The sequence below is a fragment of the Lissotriton helveticus genome, chromosome 2_1 (assembly GCF_964261635.1).
Source record: "Lissotriton helveticus chromosome 2_1, aLisHel1.1, whole genome shotgun sequence".
Classification (NCBI taxonomy): Eukaryota; Metazoa; Chordata; class Amphibia; order Caudata; family Salamandridae; genus Lissotriton; species Lissotriton helveticus.
The window spans coordinates 609,330,533-609,354,295 of NC_136059.1; the positions used below are offsets into that span (position 1 = coordinate 609,330,533).

Below are 23,763 nucleotides of genomic sequence, written 5' to 3' on the forward strand. Positions count from 1 at the left end.
TTCCAGGAGTTTTGATTATTGTTCCACAAATGGAAATATGACACGCAGTTTTCAAGACGTTGCCACGAAGGCAAAAAGCTCTTTGTGTTCTTACCTTCTTTAATGTTGGTTTTCAATGGTCACTAGAAGGCCAAGCTGATGACAGTTCATTGGGAGGGGAGAGAAGAAACTAGTACAAAATAGTCAGCATGGAGTCAAGTACAGTGATTTAAACTTATACTTTAAAAAGAAAAAGCCAGAGGCTGGTGGGAACACTGTATTGGCTCGCAGGTTTTCAGGAGACACATGTCTTTTCTCAGCCTATCCTTGTGGCATGTCTCTCAGAGAGCTGTGGTAGAGGGTGTTTACTTAGAGATTCTGCCAACTTCAGAAGGCTCACATTTCGGAGTAGGTTCACCTCAAGTCATACTAAGGTTCGGTCTCTTGCTTCCCTAAAAGTCCGCTATGATTATCATCAAGAAGGTGTTTGTGATCCATGTAGGACACGGTTTGGTTGCAGCAACTAGTACCCAAGAGCTAAAAATGTATCACTAGAAATCCTTAACATCTCTATTATGGCAGTCTAACCCCTATTGGCAGGAGAGAGGCGTATTACCCCCTGGTCCCTTATGTCCTGTCCTCGTCCCATTCATTTACAAAGTGAAGACAATCATCTCCCGACAGAAAAAAGAAAAGAGGAATGCTGGGATCCTAACCCTAGCCCCTCCCACTGGGAATACATAAGCAGTACTTACCCAGCATTCCGCCTGTTCTTTTTTTTCTGTCTATCGACAGAATTGAGGTATGGATGCTGGTGCTGCTCCTGCTGGGCTTGAGTGGCTTTCTTCCTTGAATTTACCCTGTCCGGCTGCCTGGCTGTGCGGTCAGGGTGTCTGGTGCTCTGCCTACCGGCCTGTCGGGCTTGCTGGGAGGCTTGGTTTTCCCGGCCTGGCTCTTGCATGCCGGCTGGCCCTTTGTGGCTGGTGCACCGGTCTCCCAAGTCCTTCTGGGGTGCTGGACTCGTCTTCCTGGGGCTTGGCCGAGTGGAAGATGAGCCATGTTGCCTGGTTCTCCTGGATTCCTGTTTTCCTCCTGCCATGGTGGACGTGTGTCCGGTCGCCATGGGCTGGCTGCAGCTGGGAGGGGGGCCTTGTTCCTGTCTCCGACCATTCCCCCGTTAAGTCTCGCATAGCGGTTTCTATTTTTCCCTCTTTCTGTCTTTGCGGATCCTTCTGCCTGGCGAGGTCGTGGACCGATGCTTCCTCTGTTGTTCCTTGCAGTACACTGCGGCTTGGTTCACAAGTCCTACAGCCTTGGGGGCCTGCACCCCTGCGGTCAGGGTTGTGGTCTGTGATGTCCGGCAGTCCATCCACGATCTGTTGGTGGTTCGTGCTGCGGGTGTCTTCTCTGCCCTTGTTGTGTTTCTATCTAGGACCCTAATTCGATATTCCCGATTTATGCCCTTATGTGGTTATAATAAATAGTATACTTAGAATCATATCCATATTTAGTAATAGCCCATGCAGTCCAAATACGGCAAGGCTACTCCCCTAGACTCTTAGAAAGTACAACGCGTTCTTTAAACAAACCAAGCCTCCAGCAGCCCGGGAATTCCCCCTGCTTTTGTTTTGATTTGCAGAAGAACTCCTGGAGTCCAGAAAGAACTGTTAGTTCTTAGTGACGTCTTATGTCCAACCTTACGTCAAACCCGGCACCTTTCAGGTATAAATATACCAACGTTGCCTTAAACAAACACATGGTGGTTTAGAGCAGAGCGGCTATCTACTTACCCGAAGCCCAGCTGATGCGAGAGCCGAAGGAAGCCGCCCCTCCCTTTTGACGCACTGAGAAAGACGCTGTCTTTTTCTCCAGCCGAGAAAATCCAGCTCCGGTGTTTCCAGTCACCCTTGCGGGTTGCTGGGAGATCGAGTCCTGAGACACGAGATACAAGACCTCCTTCATTCTAGAACCAAGGTACGGAGCTGACTAAACCCTTAAGAGAATTCTTGATTCAGATCCTTGGCAAAAACCAACTTAACTTAAACTGCAACTTACTTACTCCTTCCCACGTATTAGGCTTAGGTCAGGTACACCGGGGTAGGCGTATATTAGAAGCACCAGTTGAGTACTTTAGTCAATGTTTTTATGTATGTATATATTTTATCCATTTTAAAGTATCATATGGCTAATAAACCATATCAATGCTTTTACAGTATTATTTCATAATACTCCGTTTACTGTACGCACTTTACTTCATGATAAGTATTGCAATTGTGGCAATTCATTTCTCTTGCTTGAGAAAGAAGACTGCTCAATAAATAACACCTTTTATTGAAAACGCCTGTCTCTCTATTTCTCTGCACTCTGGTGAAACTAAGTACGCACGATTGACTGAGTGAAATAGTTGTCTATTGTTTTCACATGACTCTAGAGATACACTCTTTATTCTGAGGGAGCAAAGTTGTCATGTTTATGCGGTTGTCAGAAGCTAATCCCTTCATGTCTAAATCAGGAGAGTTAACTTTTTCCTGAACATTCGAGAAAGTATCTAGTGACCTCTGAGCTAGCTGGCAAAACTAATTAAGTCTAATATAGTCAGTAGAGACCTAGTTGACCTCAGTGCTACGTCTACACTTCTGTTTATATTATTCCAATGCGCAGAGCCTATTGGGAATATAGGAAATTCACTACATGGCGCCCAACGTTTGGTAAGGCGATAATCTAATGCAAGACATTAGAGTAACTCAGCTGTGCTTTTTCACACAGACCCCTTTTTCCCGTAAAAACTCCAAAAGACGTCTGGAGTGGGTAAAAGGTTAATATCCGCCGGAACCTAGTAGGAAGAGATTCCTATGTATTAGTTTTTGGTTTAGTCAACGTTGAAGGATACAGTGTTCCAAAATATTGTGCACCTAATCTTTGTTTCCTTGAAACTTGATCTGCAACAAAACTTTCAGTCAACAAATGGCGGAAAGTGACGATGAAAGGGAAAAGGCTAGAATAGCAGCTCAACTCCTAGCGGATGACACAAGTCTCCAAGATGAAGACCCAAATGCTATAATCATTCCGGTAAATGTAAAAAGAACTATAACAAAAAAACGTATAGAAAATGGAGTATCATCACGAGGTGGTACAGTCATATTCGTGGTAGAGGCCCATGAATATCGGCAGACAGAGGTATTCTATTCATGGATACATTTTCCAGCAGCACACGCTGTAACACACAAATTCCACTATTACAAAATAGAGGAACCTCCGGATGAATACGCTCCTTTCGAGGACGTTGAAATCCCACTAACTTACCAAGAGCACCTGCTCTGGTTTAAAGGCACCCTAAAACATCAAAATCACATCACCAGGCTAGGTCCACTAGGTAGACCAGGAGCCACGTGGCCAGTTATAGCCAGCTACACACCACATCCCGACATCGAAAAGATGTCAAGTGAAGAACTTTTAGTTAAAATAAAAGAATTAACAAAGGCATACAGAGAATTAGTTCAATTGGCAATGGACGATATAACATACCTCCAGAAATTGAAAGAAACAGATATAGCAGAACAACCTTTTGAACTTGCCAGAATCATAGAAAAATCCTATGAAGAACTAGGTAGAGATAGTTTGGGTGGGAAACCAGTAAAACCCCAACTACTTGAAAATCCTAAAAAAACATTTATTAAAAATAATCTAAACACTCCAAAAAAGAGTTGGGATGGAAATAAACAATCCACTCCCAAAGAAAAACAATTCCAGTCCAGAGGAAGGTCTCCTCAACAGAGATAGATCTCCAGAACGAGGTGGCAGGTCTCCCCACAGGGAGCCCTCTGAGAAAAGACACAACCTTGGAGATAGGGATACATTGAGAAAACCTGATAGATATCAAGATATTCATACACGTCCCTCTCGATCTTTTCAGACTTCCTCACAGACATCGGAAAGAAGAGGACGGTCAGAACACAAGGAAGAGCACGTCAAGTCCAAAGACAAGGAACCTGCTCATCAAAGTAAAAAATTACAATTTCCAAAGAAGAAGGTAGCTAGTATTAGAATAAAACATGCCGAGGATACTGAGGACACAACTGAAAAACGGAGAGTGGGCCCAGACAATGCTAGACAGCGCAGCAGAAGTAACCATAGCTTGCAAGATCCTGATGAATCTTCTGGAGACAGTGGACACGAATGAATACATTCAAGTAGAAACTGCAGACACCAGAGTTAGCAAACCCCATAAATTATACAAAATAACATTGCGTATAGAGGGTGACAAAACTAGGAAAATAAGGGGTCTCTTTTGGGACAACTTATCGAAAGGCTATGACATCCTGTTACCTGAGAAAGACTGGCCGCCAGAGTTTGTCAGGGAGTGCCTCATGGCGAAGAAATGATTATGCCTGCCTTCTCAAATCATATTCCAATTCATAAAAAATATACATTTGCAAGAAAATGGGTAGTGGCCCAAGCTCCTGCATTATATAAAACTCATGTAGGATGGGATGAGGATTCTCCTCCTCACAAAATCCAGTTAAAAAATCATCCCACTGCACAAAGGCAGTACCCAGTTAAACAAGAAGCTAAAAAACAAGTTAGGGAGATCTTAGATCAACTTGAATATCAGGGGGTGATTGAAACATGCACCTCACAAATGAACAATCCTTTGTTTCCTGTCTCCAAGCCAGACGATTCATATCGTCTAGTTTTGGACTGCAGACACCTAAACTCCTGCTGCAAAACATTTGCAGTACAAAACTCACACAGTGCAGCACTAATGAATAACATCGTGCGCAAAAATATAAAACGACATTAGATATCTCTAATGGATTCTTTTGTCAAAACATTGCACCTGAAAGCAGGTATTTGACCGCTTTCTCAATAATGGGATCGCAAAAACAATTCTGTCGACTCCCACAGGGGTTCAAGAATGGCCAGGATTATTCTCAGCGAGGGTAACAGAGTTACTACAAATATATGATGATGAGGCATTATCTTATGTCGATGACATCTATCTTACAGATGATGACCTGGAGACTCACTTGAAAAGAGTGAATACCATAATACTTGGGTTCGCAGCTGAGGGTTACAAATTCAACTTTAAAAAGTCAATAATTGCCCATCTAACTGTCCTGTTTTTAGGATATGAACTATCAAGTGAAGGCAACAGCCTAGCAGACAATTTCTTAGAGAAATGTGCTGTACTCCAGGCTCCAAAAACGCTGAAGAATTTACAATCAATACTAGGTTTCCTGAATTTCGGAAGAACATACATTCTAAATTATGCAGAGAGGGTTAAACCTCTCTATGAATTAATTAAACCTGATCTCAAACCAATCAATTGGACTCAGAAACACACAGAAATTTTAAGATCATTACAAACAGACATGTTAACTAAAACAAAATTGCAAACACGCGAAAACGTACGCAACCTTGTAATCCGAGTCATCCCAGGAAGATGCGGATTCACGTACCTAACCTCTAATGAGGGAGAAGCGGTACCAATAGCTTACAAATCACATTTGTACACACAAGCTGAAATGAAATTCAGTTCTAATGAAAAAATTCTAATAGCGGTTCAAACTGCTGTAGCAAAAGAAAGAACCCAAGCCCAAGGCAGGAGGATATCTGTTTTAACAGCAGAATCAGCGCTTGAGGCATTAACAAGCCCACGCAATCTAAATGCAGTGGCATTAGATCCAAAATGGATACAATGGGAAAATTCTCTTGCTGCAGAAGAAGTGAAGCACTATTTTGACCCGAAAATGAAAAAACTAGAAGATCTAGAATATGAAGAAGAATATCCTCTGCCAATCGAAATTCTGCCTCTCGAACAGTACACATGTATAATCTACATGGACAGATTTGCACAACACTACGATGTAGAGGAAAAATCCTACAACGCAGCGTGCGCGATTGTTAAAGGTCGCTGGCGCTTTGGTAAATTCAGACCATTAATTACCAAAACTGAATCACTCAGAAACTGTACAGCTCAGCGAGCTGAAATAAGATCTTTAAAGATGGTGCTTGAAAATGCTGATCGCGAATTCCCCACACTAATAGTGTGCGATTCGCATTACTGCGTCAAGTCTTACAATAATGACATGCAGACCTGGATTCAAAACGGTTACAAAGATGACACAGGTGCCACAATAAAGCATAAAAAGCTCTGGGAACAAGTAGTTCTTTTACAGAAAGAACTACAAAAGACTCACGTGATGCATACACTGAGTCATCAACGTGATGGCGTTCACGTTGCAGGGAATTCATTGGCTCATAGAGCAACAGCGGAAGCGGTCCAACCGGCTTCGGTAGCCACAAAAAAGCACATAGACGGAGAAACCATGCTGGCGGTAAAAGCCTCATTAAAAGGCGACTATGCAGCATTACCTCTCGGCTATCCACTCAGTAATACATACATAATTGATGCAAACTCCGTTCCTTTTGCTCAAATCCCTGGAGTGGGGGACAGAGTAATTCCAAACACGAACTGGAGAGTCTTATTAATAGCAGACGCACATATGGGAGAGGGAGAGCCGTGAGTATTCTGTACCGCACAGTCCCGCCAAGCTGACGGCGCAGTGAAGCAGGAGGATTCTACGCCTAAAAGGCCGCAGTTTGCGAAAAAGAAAGTCGCAGCCTTAACAGCGCATCGATATGCCACAGATAGTGAGAACGCGGCTTCGGAATCTGACGTGGGCTCTGACCTTGCTGGACAGCGCGGCGGAGATAACCATAGTCAGAGAGGCGCTGCGTCCACTACTGAGGGTGACAGCGACTGAAGTGTTCGTTGTAATTGAAACAGCCGATACACGACTGGCTCCCCCTGAAAGACTTTTTGAAATTGTCCTGTTAATTGAAGGTGACATACAGCGTACTGTCAGAGGGGTATTTTGGGAGAACCTTTCGTCTACGTACGACATTTTGCTTTCTGAGGCTGACTGGCCCCCACCTTTTGTGCTCGCAGCGCCGCGAGGGGAGGAGGTAATCCTTCCCAGTTTCGCGCACACTGTCTCGACTGAGCATGCGCAGCATTTTGCAGAAGAGTGGGCTCGGGCTCTTGCACCGGCTCTGTACCGCAACCAATGTGGTTGGGATAAATTGTCTCCTTCCCACGAAATTCCTTTGCGGTCTGAGCCTCAGCCTCAGCCTCAATATCCCATACGGCGTGAAGCTAAAGCTGCCGTCGCAGAAATCCTTGAACAATTGGAATATCAGGGAGTTATTGAAACGTGTGTGTCACCGATGAATAATCCCCTTTTTACTGTGACCAAACCTGACGGATCATATCGTTTGGTATTGGATTACCGTCATTTGAACTCGCATTGCCGTAACTGTGCGGTACAGAATACTCACGGCTCTGCGCTAGTGGATAGTCTAGTGCGTAAGCGTTTCAAGACAACGCTTGACATATCTCACGGTTTTTATGCACACAGACTGGATAGCTTCAGCTCCCAATGGACAAGTTTTACGTCCGCTGGTGTGCAAAAACGCTTCCGGCGACTTCCAATGGGCTACAAAAATAGTCCTGGAGTCTTCACCTCAAGAATAGTCACTATATTGGAGAGTATCGATCCAGATGCATGTTCTTATGTGGATGACATTTATCTCACAGACGACGAAATTTGGATGCATCTGTGTCGGGTGAATTCAATAATTTGTAACTTTGCTGATATGGGTTACAAGTTTAATTTTGCAAAATCGCACATTGCAGAACACACAGTGTTGTTCCTCGGCTATGAGCTGAACAATGAAGGTCGAGGATTGGCTCCTCACTTCCTGGAGAAATGCGCACAGTTGCGCGCTCCTACAACACTGAAGAAATTACAGTCTTTACTGGGCTTCTTGAATTTCGGCAGAACTTATGTTCCGGAATATGCCCAGCGTATCAAGCCTTTGTATGCTTTGATACAACCAACTTTTTCAAAATCATGCTGGCTGCCTGAGCATTCGGCCATTTTGCAATCTTTGCAGGCCGATCTGCTCGCTTCTAAATACTTACTGACTCGTGATAACCACACCAACCTGGTGATAAGAATAATTCCAGGGGCGGTGGGTTTCACGTACTTGACTTTTAATGAAGGTGACACAGTACCTATTGCTTACAAGTCACACTTGTATACTTCGGCTGAATTGCGGTTTCCCACTGTGGAGAAAGTTTTAACTGCTGTACAGATGGCGATTCTTAAAGAACGAGCACTGTCGCAGGGGAAACGCATGTTAGTGGTAACACCCTGTCCTCATTTGGAGGCAGTCACGAAAACCAGTGTACCAAATTCTAAAGCTTTGCACCCTCGGTGGATTCAGTGGGCTGCGTCATTGACATCCACGGATGTCACGTTCATTTTTGACGCTTCCTTACGGTCGCAAGAGTTCTTGCAGTATGAGTTCGTTCATCCTGCTCCTCTGGCTATGCGACCTTTGGAGGACTTCCATTGCATCATTTACACTGATGGGTCGGCGCAGGTTGCGCATGGCTCTAAACATGCCTACGTTTCCGCATGCGCCATTGTGGTCGGTGCTATGTTGAATGATGAGTTCATTTCCAGGGAAGTGCACACCTTGCCCCTGGGCGATTGTACAGCACAATTGGCGGAGCTTCGTGCTCTCTTACTAGCGTTGGAGTACGCAGATCCTAGTGTGACTACTCTGATTGTAAGTGATTCTTACTACTGTGTCCAGTCTTACAATGAAAACTTGTTCTTTTGGATTCAAAATGATTTTCATGATTCCAAGGGTAGCGCAATAAAACATAAAATGATCTGGGTTCGAGTGGCAGAGCTTAAGGCTATGTTGCCACTCGTTTATGTGATTCATACTCTCGGTCATCAGCGCGTGGGAGTACACGCTGTTGGCAATTCGCTTGCTGATGAAGCAGCGAAATCTGCAGTATCTACATACTTAGTTGCAGCGGTTACTAGATCAAAAACCAAGATTGATAGCGACATCTTGGCGGCAGTTGCTGCCTCTGAGAAGGGAAGTAAACATCCTGCGGGATTCCCTTCGAAGTACAAATACCACTTAAGTCCCGATAAGGTTCCTTTTGTGACAATTCCTGACGTTGGGGAACGGCTGATTCCCAACTCGGATCGCAGAGCAGACTTGATTACAGCAGCACATGAAGGTGTGGCGTCTGCGCATGCGGGCGTCTCGGCCACTGTAACTCAATTACAACAACGTTTCTGGTGGCGGGGACTGTACAAACAGACGCGTGATTATGTCCTTCTTTGTGACATATGCCAGCAGATTAAACCTTCAACTGCTACGCGTCCGCCACAGACTCAGTTGTACATTTCTAATAAACCACTAGGTTGTGTTTATTTAGATCACTGCGGTCCTTTTTCATCTGATACTGCGTATAAGTACATCTTAGTAGCAGTTGACTCATGCACACGCTTTGTGTGGGTATGGCCACATCGCAGCGCTGATTCACGGACTGTCATTAGAGATTTGCGTGTCTTTATAGGGATTTTTGCCTGTGGTACTTTCCATTCGGATCAGGGTCCGGCTTTCGCCTCTAAGGCGTATAAGGATGCCATGACTTCGATGGGGGTCCAAGTCAAGTTTTCGTCTCCCTACAGACCTGAGGGTAATAGTGTAGTTGAGCGAATGAACCGTGATTTAAAGCAATCTTTGACAGCCCGAGTTATAGGCACTGGCAGAAACTGGCTGGCTCACCTCTATGGCGTGCAGCGTGCTCTTAATAATCTCCCTAGAAGGTCTCTGGGTGGGCGGACCCCATACGAAATGCTCTTTGGCATCAAGATGTACGTCCCTGACCTTGACGGTCTAGACTATGTGGTTCGCGCCACTTCCTTTGACGCAGATGAACATTGCAATGTTTTACAGAATCTACAAAAGACCAGAGACAGTCTTGCAAAGGAACATTTGCCCTCCACGTCGGATGATGCGTTGCAGATCCCGGTAGTTGGCTGGCTACCCCAAGTTGGAGAACTGGTTCGGGAGAGGATCGATAACAAGAAAGAATTTGGTCCTTCCTATCGAGCTCCGGTTCCAGTCCTTGGAGTGAAAGGCACAAGAACTGTCATTTTACCACCACTTCCTGGACGTAAGGAAAACAGGTTTATTTCAATTGACAATGTCAAGATACACAGAGTGGCCGATTCTTCTTAGCATGACACCGGCTGTTTCCTGTCCTTCCATTGTGAGGAATTCAGTTATGCCCACTGCTTCTAATATTGAACCTGAAGTGGCCATCGAATTACCTGCTGTTTCCAGTCCGTTATTAAATAATTTACCCGGAACTAACATTGATGAGATAGACTATACCTACCCCACTGATTTGTCCATGCCTGACCTGCAAGCTCGTTTAGCCACGGAATCCAGATTTTCATTTGACTCTGCTTCCCTTGCCTCGAAGAAACCCTCTCGAATTGCAGTTTATGCTAGCCTGTGTAAAAAACATTTTTTGATACCCCCTTGGACTTACATTTGGCTGGTCCTTTTTTCAGTTTACCTTTTTATGTCAATTGGTTTTGTGTTTTATTTTTTTCGAATTATGAATGGACACTATGTCGAGGAGAGAACTTGCATTACTCATTTAAATGGAACTTTGGCCCCACTTTCCTCTTCACATTCTACACACAGATTAAAAAGAGACTTGACTTTGGTTAACATCACAGCATGGCCTGTCCTTGATGGAATCGTGTGGGATGCAGTTCGGTTTCAGATTCATGGCCCAACGGAAGTCGTTAATGTCCCTAATGTACTTAGAGTGAATATGGGGGATGTGGTGAAACAAAACATTCGTTCTGATGACTGGGATGTCAATGCTGTAGAAAGTTTATTTTCTGATTTGCAATACTATGCTGCATTTGATGCTGAGGATTTATATTTAGAATCTGCTAATTATGGTGAATTATTCTGTTACCAACATTATGGCAATCACTTCTTACACAAAACATCATCCAGAAGGGATACTGTTAACTTTACTCAGTGGGAACATTGCCCAGCGCCACATCAGGGGAGTTCTGAAACATTTCTGAGAAAGTATACTTACTTCACTGACTTTAATCAGTCCAATCCCGAGTCCTTTTATTTTAAGTTTCGAAAAATGCCAATGTCCAAGGTTAGACTTACCGATACTAAATTGTTGTATTCCAAGTCCTTCCTTGATCAATTAGTTACTGGAGGCTATGAGTTATGGAAGGATACGATAGACCTTAAATCAGTTTGGGGTTCAAAGGCCTGGCAGGTACAAGGCACTGAGGCTTTGCACCGTGCATGTCTCATCCCGAATCATATGCTGTTTCTGAATGAAACAATTTCCCAGACCACATGCTTTGGATTGGCTACTTCTAAAAAATTAAACGCTCCTTCTTTCCCGGAGTTGGAGGAATATGATGGTTGGAGTAATTTTACTCAGTTGTCCATTAGAGACTTACAGACTCTACTTCTTAATTCCTCCTTTAACATTTCCAGTGTGAATCCTAAGGGTTGGCTGCTTTGGCACCGTAGTGCTGATTCTTGCCAACATAGATTTTTGAATTTAACTGACGGTTTTAAAACTGTTAGATCTGATCCCCGTTTTGACTTAGGTCATACTGTCACCTCGTATTTCGTGACTGCCTCCAAATGAGGACAGGGTGTTACCACTAACATGCGTTTCCCCTGCGACAGTGCTCGTTCTTTAAGAATCGCCATCTGTACAGCAGTTAAAACTTTCTCCACAGTGGGAAACCGCAATTCAGCCGAAGTATACAAGTGTGACTTGTAAGCAATAGGTACTGTGTCACCTTCATTAAAAGTCAAGTACGTGAAACCCACCGCCCCTGGAATTATTCTTATCACCAGGTTGGTGTCGTTATCACGAGTCAGTAAGTATTTAGAAGCGAGCAGATCGGCCTGCAAACATTGCAAAATGGCCGAATGCTCAGGCAGCCAGCATCATTTTGAAAAAGTATGTTGTATCAAAGCATACAAAGGCTTGATACGCTGGGCATATTCCGGAACATAAGTTCTGCCGAAATTCAAGAAGCCCAGTAAAGACTGTAATTTCTTCAGTGTTGTAGGAGCGCGCAACTGTGCGCATTTCTCCAGGAAGTGAGGAGCCAATCCTCGACCTTCATTGTTCAGCTCATAGCCGAGGAACAACACTGTGTGTTCTGCAATGTGCCATTTTGCAAAATTAAACTTGTAACCCATATCAGCAAAGTTACAAATTATTGAATTCACCCGACACAGATGCATCCAAATTTCGTCGTCTGTGAGATAAATGTCATCCACATAAGAACATGCATCTGGATCGATACTCTCCAATATAGTGACTATTCTTGAGGTGAAGACTCCAGGACAATTTTTGTAGCCCATTGGAAGTCGCCGGAAGCTTTTTTGCACACCAGCGGACGTAAAACTTGTCCATTGGGAGCTGAAGCTATCCAGTCTGTGTGCATAAAAACCGTTAGATATGTCAAGCGTTGTCTTGAAAGGCTTACGCACTAGACTATCCACTAGCGCAGAGCCGTGAGTATTCTGTACCGCACAGTTACGGCAATGCGAGTTCAAATGACGGTAATCCAATACCAAACGATATGATCCGTCAGGTTTGGTCACAGTAAAAAGGGGATTATTCATCGGTGACACACACGTTTCAATAACTCCCTGATATTCCAATTGTTCAAGGATTTCTGCGACGGCAGCTTTAGCTTCACGCCGTATGGGATATTGAGGCTGAGGCTGAGGCTCAGACCGCAAAGGAATTTCGTGGGAAGGAGACAATTTATCCCAACCACATTGGTTGCGGTACAGAGCCGGTGCAAGAGCCCGAGCCCACTCTTCTGCAAAAAATGCTGCGCATGCTCAGTCGAGACAGTGTGCGCGAAACTGGGAAGGATTACCTCCTCCCCTCGCGGCGCTGCGAGCACAAAAGGTGGGGGCCAGTCAGCCTCAGAAAGCAAAATGTTGTACGTAGACGAAAGGTTCTCCCAAAATACCCCTCTGACAGTACGCTGTATGTCACCTTCAATTAACAGGACAATTTCAAAAAGTCTTTCAGGGGGAGCCAGTCGTGTATCGGCTGTTTCAATTACAACGAACACTTCAGTCGCTGTCACCCTCAGTAGTGGACGCAGCGCCTCTCTGACTATGGCTATCTCCGCCGCGCTGTCCAGCAAGGTCAGAGCCCACGTCAGATTCCGAAGCCGCGTTCTCACTATCTGTGGCATATCGATGCGCTGTTAAGGCTGCGACTTTCTTTTTCGCAAACTGCGGCCTTTTAGGCGTAGAATCCTCCTGCTTCACTGCGCCGTCAGCTTGGCGGGACTGACCACGTCCCTGTTGGCCACCACGTCCACGTCCACCCCCTCCTCCACCGGTCTTCGGGGCCGATGTTTCCTGTAAGGAACGAGGAGAGCGTTGATCAGAACCCTGAAAACGATCAGGTGATTTAATCATCGCGCGATCGCGCAAATCATATACCTTCTCTGTCGGCGCAGGAGCCTGAAGCGCAGGAAAAGAATCCTGAGTCTGCTTATATTGCTTCCCCTGTGTCTGTTTTTTAGGCCAATTCTGTTTTTTGGACTTGGGCGGGACATCTGCAACTGCAGATTGTCCCTGAGGTTGTTTTTTCTCCTTTACTGCAAAATATTTCAGACCTCTACTTGTGCGGCCAATTGTCTTATAAGCGGCCACTACAATTTTTGCCAACTGACGGGGTTTGTCGGCATCGGGCAGAGCAGCCAAAGCATTCGACACCTGAAAGTTAACTGCATCTCCTTTAACATTGGAGAGAATGAGATCGCATACAATCTCAAAAGAACCACACAGGCGCATACCCAATTCAACCGCTGCCTCTGGACCGTGATCATTCTGAACACGTCTAATGATGTCAGGCAGGGCAGTCATAGACGGGGTGCCGAAGCACCTTGTATAAACTGCCGCAAATGTTTTTCCCCAGCTTTCACAGTCAACAAGTTCAGGAGTTAAATCCTTCGGTAAAGTAATCGTCAACATTCTATGCTTATCAGCAGGAGTAGAATTCGGAAAAACCGCCTCCAGTTGATCAAACTTCTCTGCTAGCCAGAATGGGAAGTCATCGTTGTCAACTGGACGAGCACCAAAAACCGAATTAACCATCACTGGATTGAGACGCATTCCGCCTCGATCCATGGGAACGGCCGCACCCCCCTGGGGACCACCAGGCAGGTGGCGACCGATGTATTGCACTAATGCACGAATCACGGAAATGGAAACAACATGCAGCCTACGAATTTCCTGCAGGGTACAAGCGCCGTGATTCGGGTGCGGGGTAAAGCCACCCAACGCAGGCCAATTTGTACCTGGAATTGAGAGTGGACCTAACCTCGCAGCGGACAAAGAGTGGGGGAGGGCGCCATCAAACCAAACTCGATGCTGCCAATGATCAATAGGTATTTCCAATGCCCTGTACGGTGTATACTCAGCCGGGACAGCCGAGGCGGTGTAGGAGTGGAACAAACCAGAATTAGCGTCCACAGCCGGAAACGTAACCCAAGAGTAAAACAACTCGTAAGGGAACGCCGGATCTGCACACACCACGAAAATCACAGCCATCCCATCCACCGGTACTTGGTACGTCTGAAGATGGTTGCGCACCGCCACGCGACTATGCTGCGCAATGGCCACCGCCGCCATGACAACACTGGAAACTAGAAAACACAAAGAATACTTTGTAGCACAACTGGGTAGTAATTCAAAGAAACCGTTTAAGAAAGAATCAAGCTTGAAAAAAGACCTATCTCAAAAAATAGGTAGGTTTCACCGACACCCCGCTTTCCGGAAACGGAGGTGAAGGGGTTAAGGTATGAACGATATACTACTCGAGTGTCATGATATAAGACCACCGAAACCGTTGGGCGCCATGTCGCAGGGTTTCTGTTCTCACACAGAACTGTGCACAGAGGAGTGGAACCTCGGCAAATTAGGGTGTCCCAAAACTCACCTTAGCAACCAACTCACCCCTTACCGAGCTAGCTACAGTGTCTCATTGGACATATCAAACTCCCAATGTTTAGACAAACCAGAACATGAACTTACAGTACCTCAGGGTACGTGGGACTCATGAACACTCTTTCGTTATATTATCATTACAAACCAGAACATGGAGTAAAGAAGACACATGTGCATTTGAAATGTTTATTTACTAATGCCGTCTTCTCAGGCGCAGTATCTTAGATAATACAAGTATACTTATTATCAGTAGCAAAATTATCAGCATAGTTACTAAGACATAAAAAGCGAATGGTGACAGCATGTTAACATACTGTAATGAATAAGAGTTAACAACACTTATATCTCACCCTCCCTAACACATATATTATATTATTAGCTAAGAAGGTCTCTTTGGGTTGTTTCAGGGCGGGCCCATACCTTAGTGTCCTAGCATGAAGGAATCACATCAGCATACACCAGCTCTCTCTGCATGTGCACCGCATCAAGTGTGTTCTATGTGCCTCGTGCAAAGCAATATCAATCCCGCCTGAAGCCAGAGTTGGCAAAGGCTGCACTTGTGTTATGACTATGAAGGCGTGGAGATCAGACCTCATAACAATTCCATATCGTGTTGTTCCTGAAACTTCAGCACTCTTCGTGCAGACATAGTTTATTAAGCAAAGCTGATATCAGAGTAATAACATATTATTCCCACATACACCACGGCAAACTACTAGGTTGAAAGCTAAGTCAACAATTAAGTGTCGTGTGCAGAAGTTGCAAGAAAGAAAAATGGTGTTTAAACCTCAAATGTACCTATGCTAACTTAACACGATATAAGGATATACAGGAGCTATATGACAAAGAGATCGTGAAATCTCTAAAAGAATTACAATCAGAATACTGGTGGTCGGGGATGAGCATGCAACATTACAAATTTGCAAAGGATTGTCCAAACTGCAACCGAGATCGCAGTCGTGAACCGGACCAGACTAGTGCCAGGACACCTCTATTAGAAAGCATAAGGCTATCTATACGCAAAAATCCAGCAGGAGAAATGCGATCCCATAAATATTAAGACTAGATTCACTTAAAATGCAGACACCAGCACTCGGCTGACGCCATAACTGTTATAAAAGATTTGCGAGTCTTTATCGGCACATACGCAATTGGCATGCTACATTCTGACCAGGGTCCTGCGTTTAGCTCTCGAGCTTACAAAGAGGCCCAGCATGGGCATTGCATTGCGGTACTTTTCTCCCTTCCATCCTGAGGGAAATGCGCGGTAGTGGAAAGAAAAAAACGTGACATAAAGCAATCTATAACGGTGAGGGTATTAGGTTCGGGTGATGGGTGGGTCAAACATTTAACAAGTGTCCAACGTAGTCTTAACAATCTGCCAAGAAATTCTCTAAAAGGTTTCACTCCTTACGAACTATTGTTCGGAACTAGAATGCATATTCAGGACTTAGATAGTCACACTTCAGTGGTAGAAGAAAAAGCCTTTGATATCAAAGACCGTTTGGCTGTTTTACAGGACTTAAATGAAACAAGAAGAAGTATGAGTAATACAAAGTTAAAGCCAACAGCCACTGAAGATAAAACCACCTGTCCCAGCAAGACCTGTCTGGATTCCAAAGATTGGGGATCTAGTCAGAGAGAAGATCGCGGTGAAGAAGGAATTTGGGCCTTCTTACAGAAAAGCAGTACCTGTCTTAGCTGTCAGCGGAACAAGATCAGTTGTACTACCGCCACTTGCTGGTAAAAAGGAGAACCGAATTGTATCCATCGACCTGGTAAAACCACAATCATGTGGCCAATAATAAGCAGTAGGCCCAGTGGACTCCCAAGAAATAGCAGAAGACCAAATCTTGCTACAATCCAAGAGGTTCAAACTGAAAGACTAATCACATTTGATAAACCTGCAGTGAATAAAAAAGGACTATGCAACAAAGCAATGGAACTTGTGCCTCTTGAAACCCAAATTGCAACAGTTCGTCAAGAAACACCTGTCTACAAAGATGTAGCCACAGACTATGCTAATGAAACAAAGAAAAATCCAAAAGCAAATGAAAATCCGGAAACAATTCCAACAATTAACAGAACTGCATCTGGCTACTTCATCAATTTCGATGACTTTTCTGAAGATCCAAGCGAACCTGAAGAAACGCCAGCAACAAAAACTTTCAAAAACAAAGTAACTGAACTTTTTCACCAACTAAAAGAAACTTATCTGATTTCACCATGGATTGAATTTTGGATTGTGTTAGGTGTACTTTTCCTCCTGCTTTGGCTCATCATGGTTTTATGTTTGGGAAAATTCATTGATGGAAAATATAGTACAATGGACACAGCAAGTCAGAACATCAACTTGGTTCTAAAGCCTCACAGATCCTCTCACATCGAGGAAAGAGAACTGTCATCAGTGAACATCACAGCCCATCCAATACCCGGTGGGGTAGCATGGGACAAAACGGATTATGAAATCTATGGCCCGATTGAGCTCTTGAAATATCCACACCAGTTTAAGGTTTCCTTAAGTGACTTTGTGACACCAAGTACTTTCTCTGATGATTGGGACTTTGAAAATATTCATAATATGATGTCAGATTAGTAATGTCAGCCAAATTCGGAGAACATGATTATTTACAGGGTTCATCGAACTATGAAGAAATGTACTGTTTTAACCACTATGGGCATCACTATTTGCATAAATCTGCTCAACCTAGAAATGTTTTAAATTATAATCAATGGGAACATTGTCCAACACCGCCAAAAGGCAGTTCAAAATTTTTTTATGAGAAATTCACATACTTCTCAGGTTTAACAACAGTGATGCAGAAACGTTTTATTTTAGAATGTTAAATAAGACAGGAATGAAAACAATGTTGACAAATACTAAATTGATTTATTCTGAAACATTTTATGAAAAAATGACTACATTTGATTTTGAATTTTGGAAAAACAATATTGAAACAAAAACCATCTGGGGTTCAAAAGACTGGCAGGTACAAGGTCTAGAAGCACTATTTAGAGCCTGCATGATCCCATTACAGATAATATTCCTGAATGACACAATTCAGCAAACAACCTGTCTTAGTTTAGCCAAGATAAAAGACTTAAATAAACCGTCTATTCCGAATCCTTTGCCTGATAGTGATAGCACTACAGATGTGGAGATAGACGTATCCCATATTTTACACCAAAACAGAACAAATCCTGATTGGAAAAAAATGGCTGATCTGGCCCACAGACACAAATAACTGTCAAGATAGATTCCTGAACAAAACACAGGGGTTGATACAGACCAGGCCAGACCCTAGATACTCCCAGAGACAGCATCCAGGGATAGTTACAACATACAGTGTAGGTAAACTATTCCTCGAATGGCTACAGAAATTCACACTGGCTGAAATTAAGCAACACTTGACTTTACTTAAAGACGGTGCTGACTTGCGTGATTTCATACTGGGACCACGCAAACAGAGTCAAAACGTTTCATATACGCCGGTATATATGCTGCTTACAACGAAGCTTGGAAAGTAACACAAATTGAAACAGCAGAAAAAATACGAGAAATTGGTCGTATAAATTTGGAAAAATCACTTTCTGTTGTGGACAATGGGTTAACGACTCTGTCCTCCAGAATATATTCACTGGACAGCATTGTATCATCTGCTATTGATATAATAGAGCAGGACTTGCTAATGTTACAACATGGTCAGTTCCAGTTACGTTCTATTGTACAACTTGGCTGGACGTTGCAAAACCTGCGTTCAGGCTACGTGCCATGGCGTTTAATCAACACAACGTCATTATTCTCTATCTTTAACCTTACTACTGATAAACAAATCAGTTTGGCACAAAAAGGAGCAGACTGTACGATTCTGAGCATTGAAAAACTTGAGAGATTACCATAAATAATGTCAGAGAGACCTGTCATTGAATGGATAATACATGCAACGATTACAATCCCAATAACAACTTTCCAGTTTAAGTATTGCCAAAAATATGTACCAGCAGGCCTGTATGAAAGGTTGGGTAAAGGATACATCAAGTCAACATGGAATTTACCTTATACACACAAATGTTATAGTGAAGGAAAAAAAAGGTATTCCTTAGTGGTAACAATTGTAAAAAATCACTAAGCGGTACACTTCTGTGTCAAGGTATTAACTTGCATGGAGCCTGCGAAGGGTCTTCAAATAACCTTTCATGTCACCTGCATGGCACTCCTGTAACACAGATAGAGCCATTCTTTAGACAACTTTCCAACGGCAGTTATGTTCTAATAAGTGACCACAGCTGTTGTGGCATGGTGCCAGGAAAAGCCTATCTCGTGAGCGTTAGTTCCATGGTCACTTGCTGTATGCAAGTATTGTATCCAAACAGCAATCCAGACATGGAGGCGGCAATATGGCCTTCTTTGAATATCTCTTCTATTCGAATTGATACTTTAAGCAGAATGAAGTCCATTCTTTTATAGACAACTGTGCCTTTAACCTCATCAAAAGAGACGTATGATCTGCAAGTTGCAAGGACAGCAGCAGAGATACATTCCCTATTATCAACAAATTGCCCTGTGCATTTCGTAGAAATGTTAGGTCAAATCTTAAACATGTCTGATACCAGTGGCATCGCACATGTATTTAAGACAATGTTTTCGGGACTGTTAGCCCCCTTTGAAACCGTTCTGGGCATTTTCCCGAATTTTGTCCATTCCTTTTTCGGCGGCATGCCTCTTCTTTTGGGACTCGTAGCTGGAATTTTATTTTTGATCCTTCTGCTCCGATATCGCAAGCCAAGCCACAGACCGAGCTCCAGCTACAATGGAAGAAACGATCTTAGCGATACGCTACCGAGACCGCATCACTAAAGTGCTCGGATTTGCCCGGCTAAGAGATCTAAGTGCAACCTGGTTTCTTTCATTCAGACCAATCTGGCAAGATTGCATCTTACCTGTGCTTCGATGTCTGCTATACGGAAAAGAATGCGTGTTGGACGTCTGTCTTACACTACCATCAGCAGTACCAATGGATATCGATACTTTGCTAGGTCCGGTAACGACTCATGCAACGTGTTGTCCCCAGCGGCTACCTATTCTGATGACGGCATTCATTGAGACTTCACCACTACGAGTAGGTGGCGGTGAAGTACGAGAGGAAAGCAGCACCAAACAGGTACAACCTTCTGTGAGCATTGCTGATCCCGACATCGATGATAGCAATCATTCTCACATATGCACAATTTCAGCATTTTCGAACTTTGTCGAACTGTTGTAGACCAATTTGTCGCAAGCCTGTCTGATATGATGTTCTCCCCTGAACAAAAAGAATAACTTTTTAAAACGACGAGCACACAGCGTTCCCTGAACTCTGAATTTGGCCTTCAATTTTGATAAACAAAACTACTGAAAACATTTGGAACTATTTTTTCCCCTGAAAACGAAATTATTTTTTCCACTTCCAAAATATTTACCTTTTTTCTGGCACACAGTAATCTGCTTAAAGTAGAACTATTCTTAGAGAACAGAGCTTCTATTTTTAGAGATACTAGAGACAATATTTTACCTCAGCCTCTAGCACATGTACAGTATTGTATAAATATGTGATGAAATGGTCTCGACCTTCTTTTCTGTATTCAGAGCCATTTCATGTGTAATTTTCGCAATACATTCAGCTAAAATATATAAGCATTTAACTGAATGATACCACTGCTTGAAAAACGTACAGTACCAATACTCATTTTTGTGTATTTACCACATACCATTTCGAATGCGAATTATGTATTTTGGGGTGGGTTGGAAAACACATGCATCGTTATATGTTTAATATTGCTTAGTTTTTAGTAATGATGGACATTAATACGTGGAGTGGGTGTTGTATTTCTATCTAGGACCCTAATTCGATATTCCCGATTTATGCCCTTATGTGGTTATAATAAATAGTATCCTTATAAAGGCATGAGAATCATATCCATATTTAGTAATAGCCCATGCAGTCCAAATACGGCAAGGCTACTCCCCTAGACTCCTAGAAAGTACAACGCGTTCTTTAAACAAACCAAGCCTCCAGCAGCCCGGGAATTCCCCCTGCTTTTGTTTTGATTTGCACAAGAACTCCTGGAGTCCAGAAAGAACTGTTAGTTCTTAGTGACGTTTTATGTCCAACCTTACGTCAAACCCGGCACCTTTCAGGTATAAATATCCCAACGTTGCCTTAAGCAAACACATGGTGGTTTAGAGCAGAGCGGCTATCTACTTACCCGAAGCCCAGCTGATGCGAGAGCTGAAGGAAGCCGCCCCTCCCTTTTGACGCACTGAGAAAGACGCTGTATTTTTCTCCATCCGAGAAAATCCAGCTCCGGTGTTTCCAGTCACCCTTGCGGGTTGCTGGGAGATCGAGTCCTGAGACACGAGATACAAGACCTCCTTCATTCTAGAACCAAGGTACGGAGCTGACTAAACCCTTAAGAGAATTCTTGATTCAGATCCTTGGCAAAAACCAACTTAACACAAACTGCAACTTACTTACTCCTTCCCACATATTAGGCTTAGGTCAGGTACACCGGGGTAGGCGTATATTAGAAGCACCAGTTGAGTACGTTAGTCAATGTTTTTATGTATGTATATATTTTATCCATTTTAAAGTATCATATGGCTAAGAAACCATATCAATGCTTTTACAGTATTATTTCATAATACTCCTTTTACTGTACGCACTTTACTTCATGATAAGTATTGCAATTGTGGGAATTAATTTCTCTTGCATGAGAAAGAAGACTGCTCAATAAATAACACCTTTTATTGAAAACGCCCGTCTCTCTATTTCTCTGCACTCTGGTGAAACTAAGTACGCACGATTGACTGAGTGAAATAGTTATCTATTGTTTTCACACGACTCTAGAGATACACTCTTTATTCTGAGGGAGCAAAGTTGTCATGTTTATGCGGTTGTCAGAAGCTAATCCCTTCTTGTCTAAATCAGGAGAGTTAACTCTTTCCTGAACATTCAAAAAAGTTTCTAGTGACCTTTAAGCTAGCTGGCAAAACTAATTAAGTCTAAAATAGTCAGTAGAGACCTAGTTGACCTCAGTCCTAAGTCTACACTGCTGTTTATATTATTCCAATGCGCAGAGCCTATTGGGAATATAGGAACTACACTACACCCTGGGTGGAGTTGTGTATTACTATATTCTGGTGCGGGTGCATCTCCTGTGTCCTCGAAGGACCTGCCTTTGCTTTCAGGGTCCTTGGACATATCTCTTCCTTCTGCATGATGGTGGGCTAGCCTTCCGGAAAAAACAAACGGGAAGCCTGGAGATGCCGGGGATTGAACCTGGGGCCTCATACATTCGACGCATGCGCTCTGCCACTGAGCTACATCCCCGCTTCTGCCTCTCATCCTTGCTGCTGGACTGCCTGGTAGCTCGTGGGGCTGTTTTTTCCAGGGTTTCTTGAGGGCTTGCTCAGACTGCCTACTGCCCTGCCTTCGGGGGGCGACTGTCTGTGGCCTTGTGGTTGGGGTTGCTCTCTGCTGTTCCTATGGTTTCTGAGGTCGCTTTATGGGCGTTGGGTCATTGTGGCCTGGTGGTTGAGGTCACTGACTCTTACTCCATAGGTTGTGAGTTCCACTCCTGGTGTTGCGAGGGTTGTGAGTTCTCATTCAAGAATGTCAGGCATGTTCCTTTCATTGTTGGATGTTTTGTGAGCTCTCCTTTGGCTCTGTGTGTACATCCATTGCTTGTTTGGGTGCTGTGGGTCTGAGCGGTTGTCTCCCCTGCTGCCTTCTATGGTCGCGTACCGGGTGCAGATGGGTCCTGCTCCTGCTGTGCTTTGGCTCTGCTCAGGGTCTCTCGAGCCCTGACCATGTTGCTCCTTGCGGTGGCTGTTGCCTGCTGCGCTCGGTCTTTCATTCTGGACCTGGTCTTTTGCGCTATTTCCTTGCGCTGGCGTTCTGGGTCCTCAGTACGGGTCCCTGGCTTCCTGATGGGGTGGGCCTTGTTCCTGTTTCTGGCCACCGTGGTGTTTCCGCGTGGCTGGGGCTGTTTCCTCTGTGTGCTGTTGCTGGCTGGCTCGCTCTGGTTGCCTTGTGCTCCTCCTGTGGTTCCCTTTTTCGTGCTCCTTCTACTTTCCCTCTTGTGGGGTTCGTCTCTTTGTGCGAGGGAGGGGTCCTTGTTCTGTGTCTGCTGGGCCTGCCTCCTCCAGGTGTGGGCCGCATGGCGGGTTGGCTGCCTGGGTCGACCGGGAAGTGACGTCTGCCTCTTCTGACCTGTCCTTGGTGCTGGTTCGTCCTCCTGGGTGTCCTTGTTCCTCGCCTGGTCGCTTTTCCTTGCCGCTCCTGTGCCGCGTTTCCTCTTGGGGTGGTCCTTTGTTCCTCTCTTCCTTTGCTTCTGTCTTCCTCTTGGGGTTCTGTCCCTGTGGTTCCTTGGCTGCGTGCCTGCCTGGGATTGTAGAGGCTGTGGTCTCTAGCCCCTCTGTGTCTGGTTTTGGGCTGCATCTTTGCCGCCTTGTCCACTCCCGGTTTTGCCTGGTTGCTGGGTGTAGGTCTTGTTTGGCTTTGGTTCTTCCTTATTTTGCGGCCGGCGGCCGTACCATCCTGTCAGCTCTGGTCTCGTCTACTCTGCACTATTGAGCGGTGTGGGGTCTGTTTGGTGCCTGAATGGGTGTCCACATGGGGCAACCGGGTGCTGTTGGCTGTTTGTTCTGTCCGCCTGGGGTTGCAATGGGCCTTGGTGTTTGTTCCTCCTGTAGGGTGGGGGGGGGGACTTCTGGGGGCCTTTTTCTTCTTCGGGCCTTCCCTGCCTCCGGCTGCGTTTTGCCTGCTGGTCCCTGGTCTATTCGGGACCTGGCCCTTTTTTTTGGTGAGTCGG

General features: G+C 44.4%; 1 protein-coding gene and 1 non-coding gene across 3 annotated transcripts in view; one reads left to right on the top strand and one right to left on the bottom strand.

Annotated features, from left to right (window-relative positions):
- The window catches only part of RASGRF2 (Ras protein specific guanine nucleotide releasing factor 2), a 1,720,695-nt gene that overhangs the window by 1,510,489 nt on the left and 186,443 nt on the right, over positions 1–23,763 (top strand). The window lies entirely within an intron of this gene.
- Positions 22,209–22,280, bottom strand: TRNAS-CGA (transfer RNA serine (anticodon CGA)). Its single transcript has one exon. It is a non-coding gene; the product is annotated as a tRNA-Ser (tRNA).